Below are 12,076 nucleotides of genomic sequence, written 5' to 3'. Positions count from 1 at the left end.
CATAAACCTGAAGAGTCTTTCCTCACCTACAAGGTCTCTCTTCCTCATGCTGATCAAAGAATGAAGAAGCTCCTGGACGTGGTAAACAAGTTATGTGGCTGACTTTTCTCTTTGGATAAGATCGAGGCACACACAGATGGTGTCAGCACACATGTGTGTGCACTTGGTTGAATTTGAAGACGGAACGGTTTCACTCCCAGCCATGTTTGGAGTCTTCAGTGAAAGATGAGGATGCTGCTTTGTCTCACTTCCTCACACTAGCCTTGTCACGCTTGCCTCCTATGCCCATTTAGTCTCTGGGGACATGGATCATCCTCAGAATCAGGTTCTCAGAGAAACATAGCTTTGCCAAGACCCTGAATCTCCTGCTTCTAGTTTTGTTCTTAGACAGATTTTACTCTGTACTGTTCTATTGCTGAAAAATAAGAAATTAAAAAAGATTCACATAGCTATTTGATAAATATTAGTTGAAGTTATATGTGAACATATTTGACATCCTTTAAACATTTTCTTTCTCTTTTTCCTCCTTTCTTCTCAGCCATGATACTCCTCCTTAGTGAGATTATGCAGAGAGACATCTCAAAAGTTACTTAGAAATCAACCCAAAGGGAAGAGACAAACTCTGGCACTTGATCTGGCTTTCAAGAGTTCTGTTTTCTCTGGTCTCTTTTCAAATCTCAATCATACGTCCTGAGATTCCAAATGCTGCTATAAATACCAGTACCATTTGTTCAGTGTCTCAGACATTGCACAAAGTGAACCAATAATGGCAGCCCTGACCTACGCAGACGGGAGGAAACTTAGAGAAAACCTCTGATCCGAACTTCATTGTGAAGCCAAGTTTGGGTCAGAGGTCCCCCCCCCACGGATATTTGCTGGTTTTTGTCCAACTTCAGAATGGATTCTCATGACAGCTCTTGGGTGTGGAACACTGGAAGGGTTCCTGTAATTGAAGAAATCCCATATTCTCCTAAGCATTATCTTTGCAAATATTGTTATTGCCTATTCACAAATAAAGAAAGCAGGGCTCAGGGGAATCCAAAACTACACAGCTCTTAAGTGCTGGACATACAGAGCATTCACCATGACAACCAGAAATGTATGTGTTCCATGTTACATTGTGATGGCTCCAGGAAAAGTTGTAGAATTAAACCCCTTTGAAAAGTTGCACAGGTGATCCAATAGGCATGTGTTAGGGCTACCCCATAAATACAGAAAATATTGCCAAAAATTTTAAATTAAATATGTCTAGGTCTGACTTTTATACACCAGAAAACAAAAAAATATATATAACCTTTCTGAATGTAAAGTTTACTAACTCTTGTCATAAAAGTGGATGTTCTATGCTTTTGTCTTATTTTAGAGCAGCTCTGTAGAGACTGAAATAACATACAACCTGTCATTACACTAAATTATTGAAATCCTTTTAGTTCCCTGAATATTCTAATTCCTTCTTTGCTCCTAGACCTTTTCCCATGATCTCTGTGTTTTTGGATGATTCCCTATGTCCCCCATTGCTCTTTCATGACCCCCCCTTATTTATACTTCCACATTTTGCTTGATTAGTTCCTATTTATTTTTTAATTCTCAGTTCAGGTCACCACATTTAAGTGGAGCAGATGTTTCTCCTCAGTTCCCACCACAAATTTGACCCACTGCCACCCTTATCACTTAATGATGTAGTTGTCTATTTACTTCTCTGTATTTTCCATTAAGTGGGAATTACATGAAGGTAGGAGTATTGTATTCCTTCTGTGGGGCTGAATCTGTAGCATCTAACGTGGGGTTGGTACACAACGGAGGCTCAATAAATTCATTTAGAATGAATACATGAATGAAACCATGAATGAGTAAATAGACTAAGTCGATTAATTCTTTTAGCAGTTAAAGAGTTCATTTTTAACCCTTTGCATATAGAATCACTAAGTTCAGGTCACTCAAGTGCTTGAAATATTTGACCGGTGCAGTTGTAGAATCATAACTCAGAAGCTTTAGATCCCTCTTCATATTACCCACAGCCATGCTTTGGTTCTGACTTTAGAGCGCCTGCCATGCTTATTTCTTGAGATGACTGCACAACATACCACCACACAGAATGGAATGGGCGCCCACTCACAATTTGGTTCAGATGTCAAGACTGCTGACACCCCACCACATACCCAAGAAAGAAAGTATGAAAATCTTACTTAGTCAAATAGGAAACTTTTCTAAGGAGGCCACAGTGGCCCCCAAGAACATTAATAATGGCTTGATTTTTTTTTTTTGGCATTTAGAGGGTGGGGCTGGAATGGGGGCTTCTATGCATGGCTGAAGTAGGTGACCAGGTTGGAGAAGCCCACATGGCAAAAAACCTGTTGGCAGCCTTTATGAATCCAAGTGGCCTCCACAACCTGATGGTGGCCTCCACCCACAGCATGGCCAACAAGAAGCCAGGTCCTGAATTCTCTGGCCTCAAGGAAGTGAATGCTGCTAATACCCGGTATGAGTGTGGGGACAGATTCTTCCTCATTTACGCCTTCAGATGAGAACATAGCCAAAACAGTGCCTTGATTAGAGTCTTGGGACACTGAGCAGTGGATTCACCTAAGCCATCCCTAGACTGTTGACCCACAAAAACTGTGAGATAATAAATGCGTGTGTTGTTCTAAGCTGCTACATTTGTGGTAATTTGTTATGCAGTGATAAGAGATTAAAATACATTCCAACCAAATAATCTGTCACATGATTCGTCCAGCATTGCCTTTTCAGCAGAAGTCATGCCGCCATCACGAATCTCTGCCACTAGTTCATCGTCCAGAATCACCCAGGTGTTCCACTGCTATGGTGGTCTGGTACGGCACGTGAATTTCTCTCCAAGTCTTCAGGGCTGACCCAGGATTATATAGCAAGGTAACTGACACGTTAATAATGCCTCATAATTATTAGGAGCTTTTCATGGCCAATGCTTCCCAGAATACCTTTTATCCATTATCCCATTGCTTTCTCACAATAAAACTATGAGGTGCCTAACATCATTTTCCCCATTGCACAGATGAGGAAATGGAGTCATGGACTTCGAGGAATGTGTAAGAAATAATCTAGCTGGTCGACTTCAGACCTGGAATTGAAGGCTGGGTCTGCACTGAGTACACACATTATTTCTTTCCAGTGAGAAGGTTTAGGCAACTGGTATTCCCTGGTGATATTACAACTTTAAAATGTACCTTTTAAAATATTTTTCCCCAGAACCACTTTTTTTTTTCTTTTTAATCTTATCCCAGCCCACCCCCCCCACCCAGTGCTCCCCACCTCCCTCCCATTTCCACCTCCCTTAGTTTTTGTCCATGTGTCCTTTATACTTGTTCCTGTAAACCCTTCCCCTTTTCCCCTGAAGAGTGGTTTCCCCAGAACCACTTTTATTTATAATACATCTGGGCTTCCAACATTCAGACAAATCCACTGACATGATTAAAGTCCCCAAATCAAGAGCATGGCCTCTCATTCCCTTAAACCAAGGTCAGAGTTGTTTTCATCTCGCTGCCCTAGAACTTCCAAGTTGTTGCTCTGGAAAAATCTGCGTGTGTCCACTTACTTTCTGCCCAGTGACCTGTTCTTGTGACTTTAGGATATAACGTGTCCCACTTAAATAAAAATGTGAAGTAGAAGCAAGCAGAAAAAAAAATAGCAAGAATTATTCAAGGAGACCAGCTGGAACCAGAAAATTTGGGGGCAGATTCGTTTTTTCCAAGCAATGTCTAATGCTAATTTACCCCTGGGCTGGGTGTTTATCTGCTAAGTAGCATTAGTGCAGGAAGATAATCTAGGTCTCCTCTCGAGCCCCTAGGAAGTCATACATGTCTTTGTTTACACATTGTGTAAGTAATTCAGGCCTGAACTGTATTAGGTAAGGGGTGGAGAATTTAAAAATAAAAAGGGTTCAGTAATTCTGGGAGCATGCATTTATTATTGTGGTAAAAAAAAGCTGTCTCTCCCTGTCAGCACTGCTGCTGTTTCGGTGCCTCTCATCTCCAATGAATCCCAGAGGCTGGGATGTGGTCCCTCCACGGAGTGCAGTGCCCGAGAGGAAAGGGATGCTGCAGGCTGCCTAACAGAGCTTCCGGCTTGGCTTCCATTTTTTGACCGTCATCTAGAATGTGTATCGTCTTGTGAAGGGCTATCCTTTTCCTGGCCTTGGCCTGACTTCTACTCAAGTAGAACGTATGGGTTTTTCCTAGTATTCCTGGAAAGAGGCTTGTAAAAGAATTATATCATCGCCATCCTAAGAAAAAGTGATACTATAAAAGTAATCATATTATCAACTTTCTTTCTGCCCCCCATCTTGTCCTGTTACTCTGCCCTTAGGGTGCTTCAGGTGCTTGGTCTGCAGGTATAAAAAACCACGTGGTCCTAGTTTTTGCATCCCATTCTTTCTCCCCACCCACCACAACTTTTCTTCTATGAGTGGGTGGGACAGGAGTATGAAAACTCTCTCTTTGCAAAGGAGAGGGGAGAACATGGCAAACTTTGAGGTACAATTTGTATTCTAGTCTCCTCCTTCAGGATTAGGCTGAAATTGTGACTTGTCCTGAAGATGCACCTTCGCTTGGCTCCTTTTCTTTTCCTGCCCTGCCTCTAGGACCCCCTTCTGATTTTCTCTTAGGAGCACACACCTTCGTTAAACACACATTTTACGTTGAGCATTTACTATTGCCCAGTCACATTAAATTATTTGAGTCTCACAAAAAGCCTTTGCAGTAAATCATTATCCTTGGACCACAGAAGAACACATTAGCCAATTTTCCCAAATAGCTAATAAGCGTTGCAGCTCAGATTTGAACACAGCTTCATGCAACTCTCCAGCCTGTTCTCTGAATGTGCAACATATGCCTCTCCACCAAAAACGTCTGTAATCAAGGGTCAATAGTTTTATCATAAAATAGTAGCCAAGGAACCGATTTACCTGTCAGAGCCTCTGGATTCCCATGACCCTTTTAGTTGGTATGTGCATTTAGGAAAGTTGCTTCTTTTTCTAAATATTCTTCCTTTATAAAACCAGAGAATCTAATATCGGCTCTCCTACTCTCACTTTTAAAAAAATTACACAGAATTATATTGATAAAGGTATAAGCTGCTTTGGAATTTTAAAATATTAGAGGAAAGGATGTAATCTTTGGATCCGGACTTGGTGCTGGGTTTAGTAACTAACTGGGAGTGTGGTCTTGGGTAAAACAATCACCTCTGGGAGCAACGTCTATTTCTGTAAAGGGGGGGGGAATTATGCCTGCTTCACATAGGTGCTAAGATAGGATGGGGTAGGCGCTCTGCACTGCCTACTGGGTGGGAGTTGGTCCCACCCAGTCTGGCACAGGGCGGTTCCTTGATAAATGGTGTCCACTGTCCTTTACACCTATTCTATAGGTAAGAATATTCTCCAAATACTGTGAAACTAAAGATCTGGGGTATTTTCTGTAAGAAGCCAGACAATGAACATTTATGGCTTTGCAGGCCACACACGCAGCTTTGCATTGTGTGCAAGCCATCATCGACAACATGCAATGAATGGGTGTGTCCATGTTGTGGCATACCTTTATTTTCAAAAACAGAGGGTAGGATGGATTTGGTCCATAGAACTGTGTCAACCTCTGCCCTGCAGTGATTAGGAAGGATAACCAGTATATGAATTGAGTTTTTTTCTGCCCTGAGAGCCTATATATTTTGCACTAGTCTCTACTCTCTTCCTAATAGGTTTTGAGATTAGAAAGAAACCCACCTATATGCAGGTAGATGGCAGCTTTAAGTTTCCAAGTTGTAAGGAGAATCCATGGCTTATCAGCTTATACAACAGCTTACTCAGGAGCATATCCTTGAATTAGAGGCTTTTGTGTCTGGGAAGAAAAAAAAGTGTTGTGTCTCTCAGACAGGCCTTGCATGATTGAGCCTATTGAATGAGCACATGCATGGCACCAATAGGGCAGAGGCACTCTGAGTGGTCCTTGACCTCTCTAGTCTGGGCCATGAACCATATCAATGCTTTGGATTTACTCTGCAGATTCCAGAAGGGGTTTTCTCTAAATCACTCCATGTCTCCCTTCAAGTAGGCAGGGAGCCTGGCTCTACCCAAATGTGAAGAAATGACCCAAAGCAGGACCTGGAGCAAGTAAGAAGAATCTAGACATGACTGATGCCTGTTAGTAAAGTCGCATTCCATTGGCCTTGAAAAATAGCCCAATTATCTTCTGTTTCAAGCGTGCAGAATAATGAGGCAGCAATGTGACTTCATACTGTAGACCACACACCCATCGATACTCCCTATGTGATTAGCTGTGGCTCTAAACTGGTCTCATCTAAGGGAAAGAAATAGTCAGTTCTATCTGTCACCTAAGGAAGACATGAAGCAGTGACAGAATAAGACCATTCCCTGCTGTCTCAGCCATCAGAGAAGAGAAAGGTTGGGTTTTTACTTTAGTGAATGTGCTAGCTGTCAGAGCACTTAAAATAAAGTGTAACATAGTGATGGGAAGAACCCAGCCATATGTAGTTCATGGACATGATTTGGTTAGCTTTAAAGGGTAAGAGAAAAGGTCCTGAAATTCAAAATCTGGACACCTGGCTTCTGTTTTCATGTAGGATCTTAGGCAGTTGTGCAGGGAAGAAGAGTTCTGGACCCAGAATCAGATGACTTCATTGAAAGTTCTAGTTCTCACACTTATCAGCTGGGTGGTCCTGGCCAAAGTCACTTCATGTGGTAGAGAAGGCTCTATCTTTATGTAAAGCCATTCTCTGCTGTTCCCAAGCACACCATTAGGCTACACTAGGCTCCTCGTAGTTGGTTTGGCCATGTGCTGAGTTATGATTAAAGGGATATGGGTGGGAGGAATAAAGGCCACTTCCAGGCATGAATTACCAAACAGAAACAAATAAGCAAAAGAAAAACCTCCCCTCATTCCCTCTCCCTTCCCTTATTTATAGGCTACATATGTGGCATCCTTCCGGGGACCTGAAAGCCCTTAGGGCTGATGGAGGAGCCAGTTTCCCGAGTATAGTGAAGCTACTTTATACCTCTGTACTCCCCCCACACCCCCCAGCTTGCCAACTGGACTTTATATGGGTGGTTTAAACAACTGGGACTCCGGGACTTATCTGTCACGTAGTGTTAACATCTTAATAAGAATGGTGATGACAGTAGTTCTTACACTCCTTACATTAATGTAGGCATTGGGCCCCCTGAAACCATCTCTTACAACCCCCAAACAGTGCTGTTACGAGTTCTATTAATGTTCTTACTTCAGAGTTGAAGTTGAGACATACCAAAGTGAGACACCTTGTCTGATCTCACCCAGTTGTTGTGGTGGAACTGGGATTGGCTTGAAACTGCAGTCCTCTCTGCATAGTGACGGTGGTCTGCCCCCTCCACCTGTCACCTGTCACACGAGTTCAGATGTAGAAAGGCGCCTGGAGCACTAAAGGCATCATATAAATGCTATTATTTCTGGTAGCATCATTATTGATCTTTTTGAGCCTCAATTTCTATAGCTATCACATTTTTTCCAGTTAATCACGATTTTTAACACAGTAACACGAAACATGTATATGTTCCATGGAGGCAGGTGGGCACAATCCAGCAGTCTTTCTGTGTGAGTGGTATTTAGTGCTAATAAATGGAAGAGAGAGCAAGGAGCATGAGAGGTGAGTCTAAGCAGAAAGATGCAGCAAAAAAGAAGGCACTTAAGTTTTCTCTTACCATCTTCTCCTCTACTCCCTCCAACTAAATATTCCCCCTGGTCTGTTGTGTGGCATGTAAATACTAACTGCTGGATGGCATCCTAAGCAGCCCCATTATTTCTCAAGTGGCCGATATAATATCCAGGGTAGGACCGGTCTCAGGACCTAAGGAAATGGGGGATATCAGCTTTTACGGGTTTTTCTTTAGAGAAAAGACAGGAAAATGCTGTAGCACATGCTCACTGATACTCCTATGCAATTCTGATGTAATTCTCAGTGTAGGCCAGATGTTAAGACATAAAGAAATGGGAAGAATCCAGTTTTATGGCTTTTCCTTTGGAAAAAGAAAACCTAAACTATTATACCATCCATGAAGAAGTGTAATGCACAGTGAGAAGGGAAACATTCATGCCAGATTTTCGAACTGCGTTTTAGCTTGTCTGCCATCTAAGTTTTAACTCAAACATGACAAGCTACAGGGTTCTGATCTGTTTCTGACTTGCATAAATGTTTTGTTCACCTCCCAGAGGGGCATCCCATGTAGCGTGATATTGGAATCACGAAACCTCTTACACACACTCAGTGGGGAGGATCTGTGTGGCAGTGTATGAGACCTGGAAACGTTGAGGCTGTGTTCTGCGGGACGGCAGTTGCTTGGAACTGAAGGGCACCACGCCCAGACAGGCTGCCCACTCTCCACTTGGCCACAGTCACTGCTGTTCTCTGTCACTTCTCAGCATGGCAGTGTCGGTTCCCATGTAACCTCTTCCGTCCCGACCGTTTTACCTCCTTTACACTGATGTTCCGCTCCCTGCCCCGAATCTGCTGCCTCTGCTTTAGAGTGTAGCTTTTCTCGGAAAATTGTATTTAGCACTGTGAATAAAATTAGACCCTTCTCCTCCCTGTTGTTCTGAAGCACAGAGAAAGAATGTAGCACTTGCTCTGCCACTAAGTTAAGATTTCCAATGTCTGTCCAGGTACTTTTTGTTTAGCATAAAAATCCTCCCTTACCATTCCTTCTCTATTTGAATATCCTCTGTTTACCATTCAAACTCATCTCTAGTGTCACCTCCTCCTGGAAGTCTTCCGTCATCTCAACCACCCCAACAGACTGGGTTGGTTTTTCTTGATCTGTTTGCACATGGCACCATCTGCTCACTTCCGTCACAGAAGTTGTCATCACGATTGTTCATTGACTTTTCTACCTGTTCCACTCAAACGTAAACTTGGAAGAGTCATCACCCCCTGGATGTGTCTGTCATACTTTGTCCAGTCGCCATTTCTTTGCACGTGCTGTTGCCTCTCTCTACGACGCCACTGCCTATTGTCAGCACTCTTCTTGGCACAAGTAAATACTATGGATCTTTTAGGGTTTCTCAAGCATTGCCTGGCTTCCCTACACTCCCATAGTACAGTTTCAGACGTGGTGCCTGTCTTAGTGGGCTGTGCCTCTCACACCAGAGTGCCAGGAGAGTCTTGAAGTAAACAAAGTCTTTAGTCTCAATAACGTTAGCGTTAAGTAGTATGCCTGGACGTAATACCATATATATATGGTATATAAGTATATAAGTATATATACACTTATACACACAGAAAGGATAAAAAAGGAAGGCAGGAAGGAAGGGATTTCTTGGTGACATAGTAGACTTATTTAAGTTTCCAGTGTTCCTCCTCTTTCTTCTCTTCTGCTCCAAGTCCACCTGGGCTGCCGCTCAGTTGCTCATTGAATCCCACTGATATGACTTGGCCTGCTTTTCTTCCTCAATTGTCTAGTAGTTTAGGAAACTATTATGCAGTGTTTTATTTGGTCAGCTTCTCAGTGGATTTTCTCATTGTCTGAGTTTCCCTATCTTGCCTTTTGGAAAGGTCCTAGGTGAATGTCTGCAGTTCTGTTGTTTTATATATATATATATAAATGGTCTCAGTTCTCACAGAGCTTACAAACTAAATGGGAAATAGGATGTTTGAACCAGTGAGTGTTGCACAGAACCGGTCTGTCTATTCATTTCCGCAGACATTCACTGAGTCTGTAGCACATGGCTATGCTGGACTGGACTCCAAGAGTATAAAGATGGATGGGAAACTGCTGTGATTGCTATGATGGTCTTCACAGACTGCCACAGGAGTCTAACATATAAGTAGTTCATTTTAACCTAGAATAATTCAATACTTTCTGACAAATCTCTGTGGAAGGGAAAATACCTACATGAAGCAAACTGTTTTAAAAGAATCCAGGAAAGACAGAGAGTACATTTGGGGGAAAAAAAGCCTAAATAGAAAGAAGCAATGTTATCCCAGTGGACGTGGCCGGAACAAAGCTGCGGAAGCAGGAAGAAGACAGAGGATGGATTTAGAAAGTGGTGGCAGGCAGTCAGGAATCTTCAGAGATGTGGGAATGTAGGTGGGACTAGTTTATGGCATGTTAATAAGTTAAGAGTTTTCTGCTTTACAATGAGAAGTAATTGCATGTTTTTGTAGGCAATGCCATGATCAAAATACATTTTAAGTGGTTAATTAAGAGAGGGACTCTGTCTTGGTATTCCTGCTGGAGCAGGGGTTGGGTACAATTCGGGGGGTGGAAAGAGACAAGGGTCTGCTTGAAACCTCCTGCATCGGTAACTGTTTTCTCCCTGTCTATCACATTTCATGGCTCTTGAGGGACCGAACTTATATTTCTGCTCTCTGTGTTATCATGTTTCCAATTAAATTGGAGGTCTTGGAAATCAGGGATGTTGTTCTGTTGCATTCCCTAGAGCCCTGTTTAAAGTGTGTTCTAAATAAATAGAGTGGATGCAAAAAATTGATAGATGAATAAATGAGTGAAAAAAAACCAAATTGTTCCAAGAGAGGAATTAGATATCCTATACCATGAGTGTCCTTAGCATTTGTTCAAATCTTGAGCCTCCTAAGGAGAGCACACGTCGCCGCGCAAATATTGACTGTTTCTTTATAAATGTGCCAACTTGTGTCCGCTGCTCTATTTCCCGAGCCTCGAATTATTTTTCCTGCTGAAATGGGGCTAATAATTCCCACTATCTCCCAGTGGTAGTGTGAAGATGAGAAGGAACACTGTTTATAAAGCACTTAGCTTGTTACCTGCACAAAGTGAGAACTCATTAAAAGGTATGGCTTAATATGTTTTCAATAGCCTGCTGGTGGTAGGGCTAGAAATGGACTCTTACCTCTCCTCGATCCTTTATTTAGTCATTCATGCATTTCATATTATGCCCATTATTGGGCACTGAAGGCACAGAGTGAGAGAGGTCCAGTCCATCACGCTCCTAGGACTCACCACCTAATGGGGAACACGGGAAAGTTAATGGGCATTTAGAACACAATGGGGTATGTGCTAATAAAGGGGAACGCATTTGGAGGATGCACTTTTTGAGCAGTCAGGGCGAATTCAAGGAACTGTGAGAGATTCGTTTGGCTGGTGCTTCAAGGGCAAGGAAGTGTAGTCATGAGGATGGAAAAGCGAGTTAAGCAGAGCCGCGGTAGACTTGTCAGCTTTTCAGGCTTTGAGAAGGGAGTCCTGAATTCTCTGCTGCACACCCCAAATATTCAACCCCAACTATTACTTAGGGCAAGCTCTTTGTTTCCTTTCTGACTCCGCAAAGTAAGCCATGCCTTAGGAAATATAGGGGGTTCTCAGAGAACCCTGACTGCATGGCAGATTGTCCTTTGCAGGAATCCAGGCTGCCTCTTTGGGCTTGCCATTCAGCCAGAGAAAGGATCCCTCGGGGGCTGAGAGACAGCTTGCAAAACTCATTCCGCACACGTAGATGTGTTCTCCGAGAGCTGACGAGGAAGTCCTTCGCTAGTGGTGTTAAAAATCAGTATCTGTCAGTCTGTTAGAATATGGGAGGGCGGGGGCTGGATGTGCAATGACAAGCTGGACAGAGCAAAAGAATCAGGGGCGCCCCCAGGATTCCCTGAGCATGGGGAGTCTTTAAAAATTAAAGTTCTGTTTTTCTTTTCTCTTCAAAGTTTCATTTTTGTTCCCGGAACAAAACCTTTGTTCTCTGTTATTAAGGACAGGGAAGACAGAGTTGCATTGCTGTATTTCGTGGTCCACCCTTTTACCCCCTACGATGTCACAGTGTGACCAGTTTGGCACTGCAGAGCCCTTCATTTCATGCTTTCTTCCTTTGGAGTGCTTCCTGGGGGGAGTTGCTATTTTTTTTTTTCAGAGCAAGTGAAGTAAGCAAAACATGATTGGTCAGAGAGTGAGGGGAAGAATAAGAAATTGCTTCACCAGACTCACCTTTTCAGCCTGCTGGAAAGAGATGAAAAATGAAGTCCAAATTGGGATGTATCCACTCTGATGCTTTTCCTGAGAAATGGCTATTGTCCTCTGGCTGGTCACACTGAGTCA

This window comes from Artibeus jamaicensis, unplaced genomic scaffold (genome assembly GCF_021234435.1).
Source record: "Artibeus jamaicensis isolate MK-2021 breed Jamaican fruit bat unplaced genomic scaffold, CSHL_Jam_final contig_797, whole genome shotgun sequence".
NCBI lineage: Eukaryota > Metazoa > Chordata > Mammalia > Chiroptera > Phyllostomidae > Artibeus > Artibeus jamaicensis.
Note: the sequence above shows the minus strand (reverse complement) of the source record.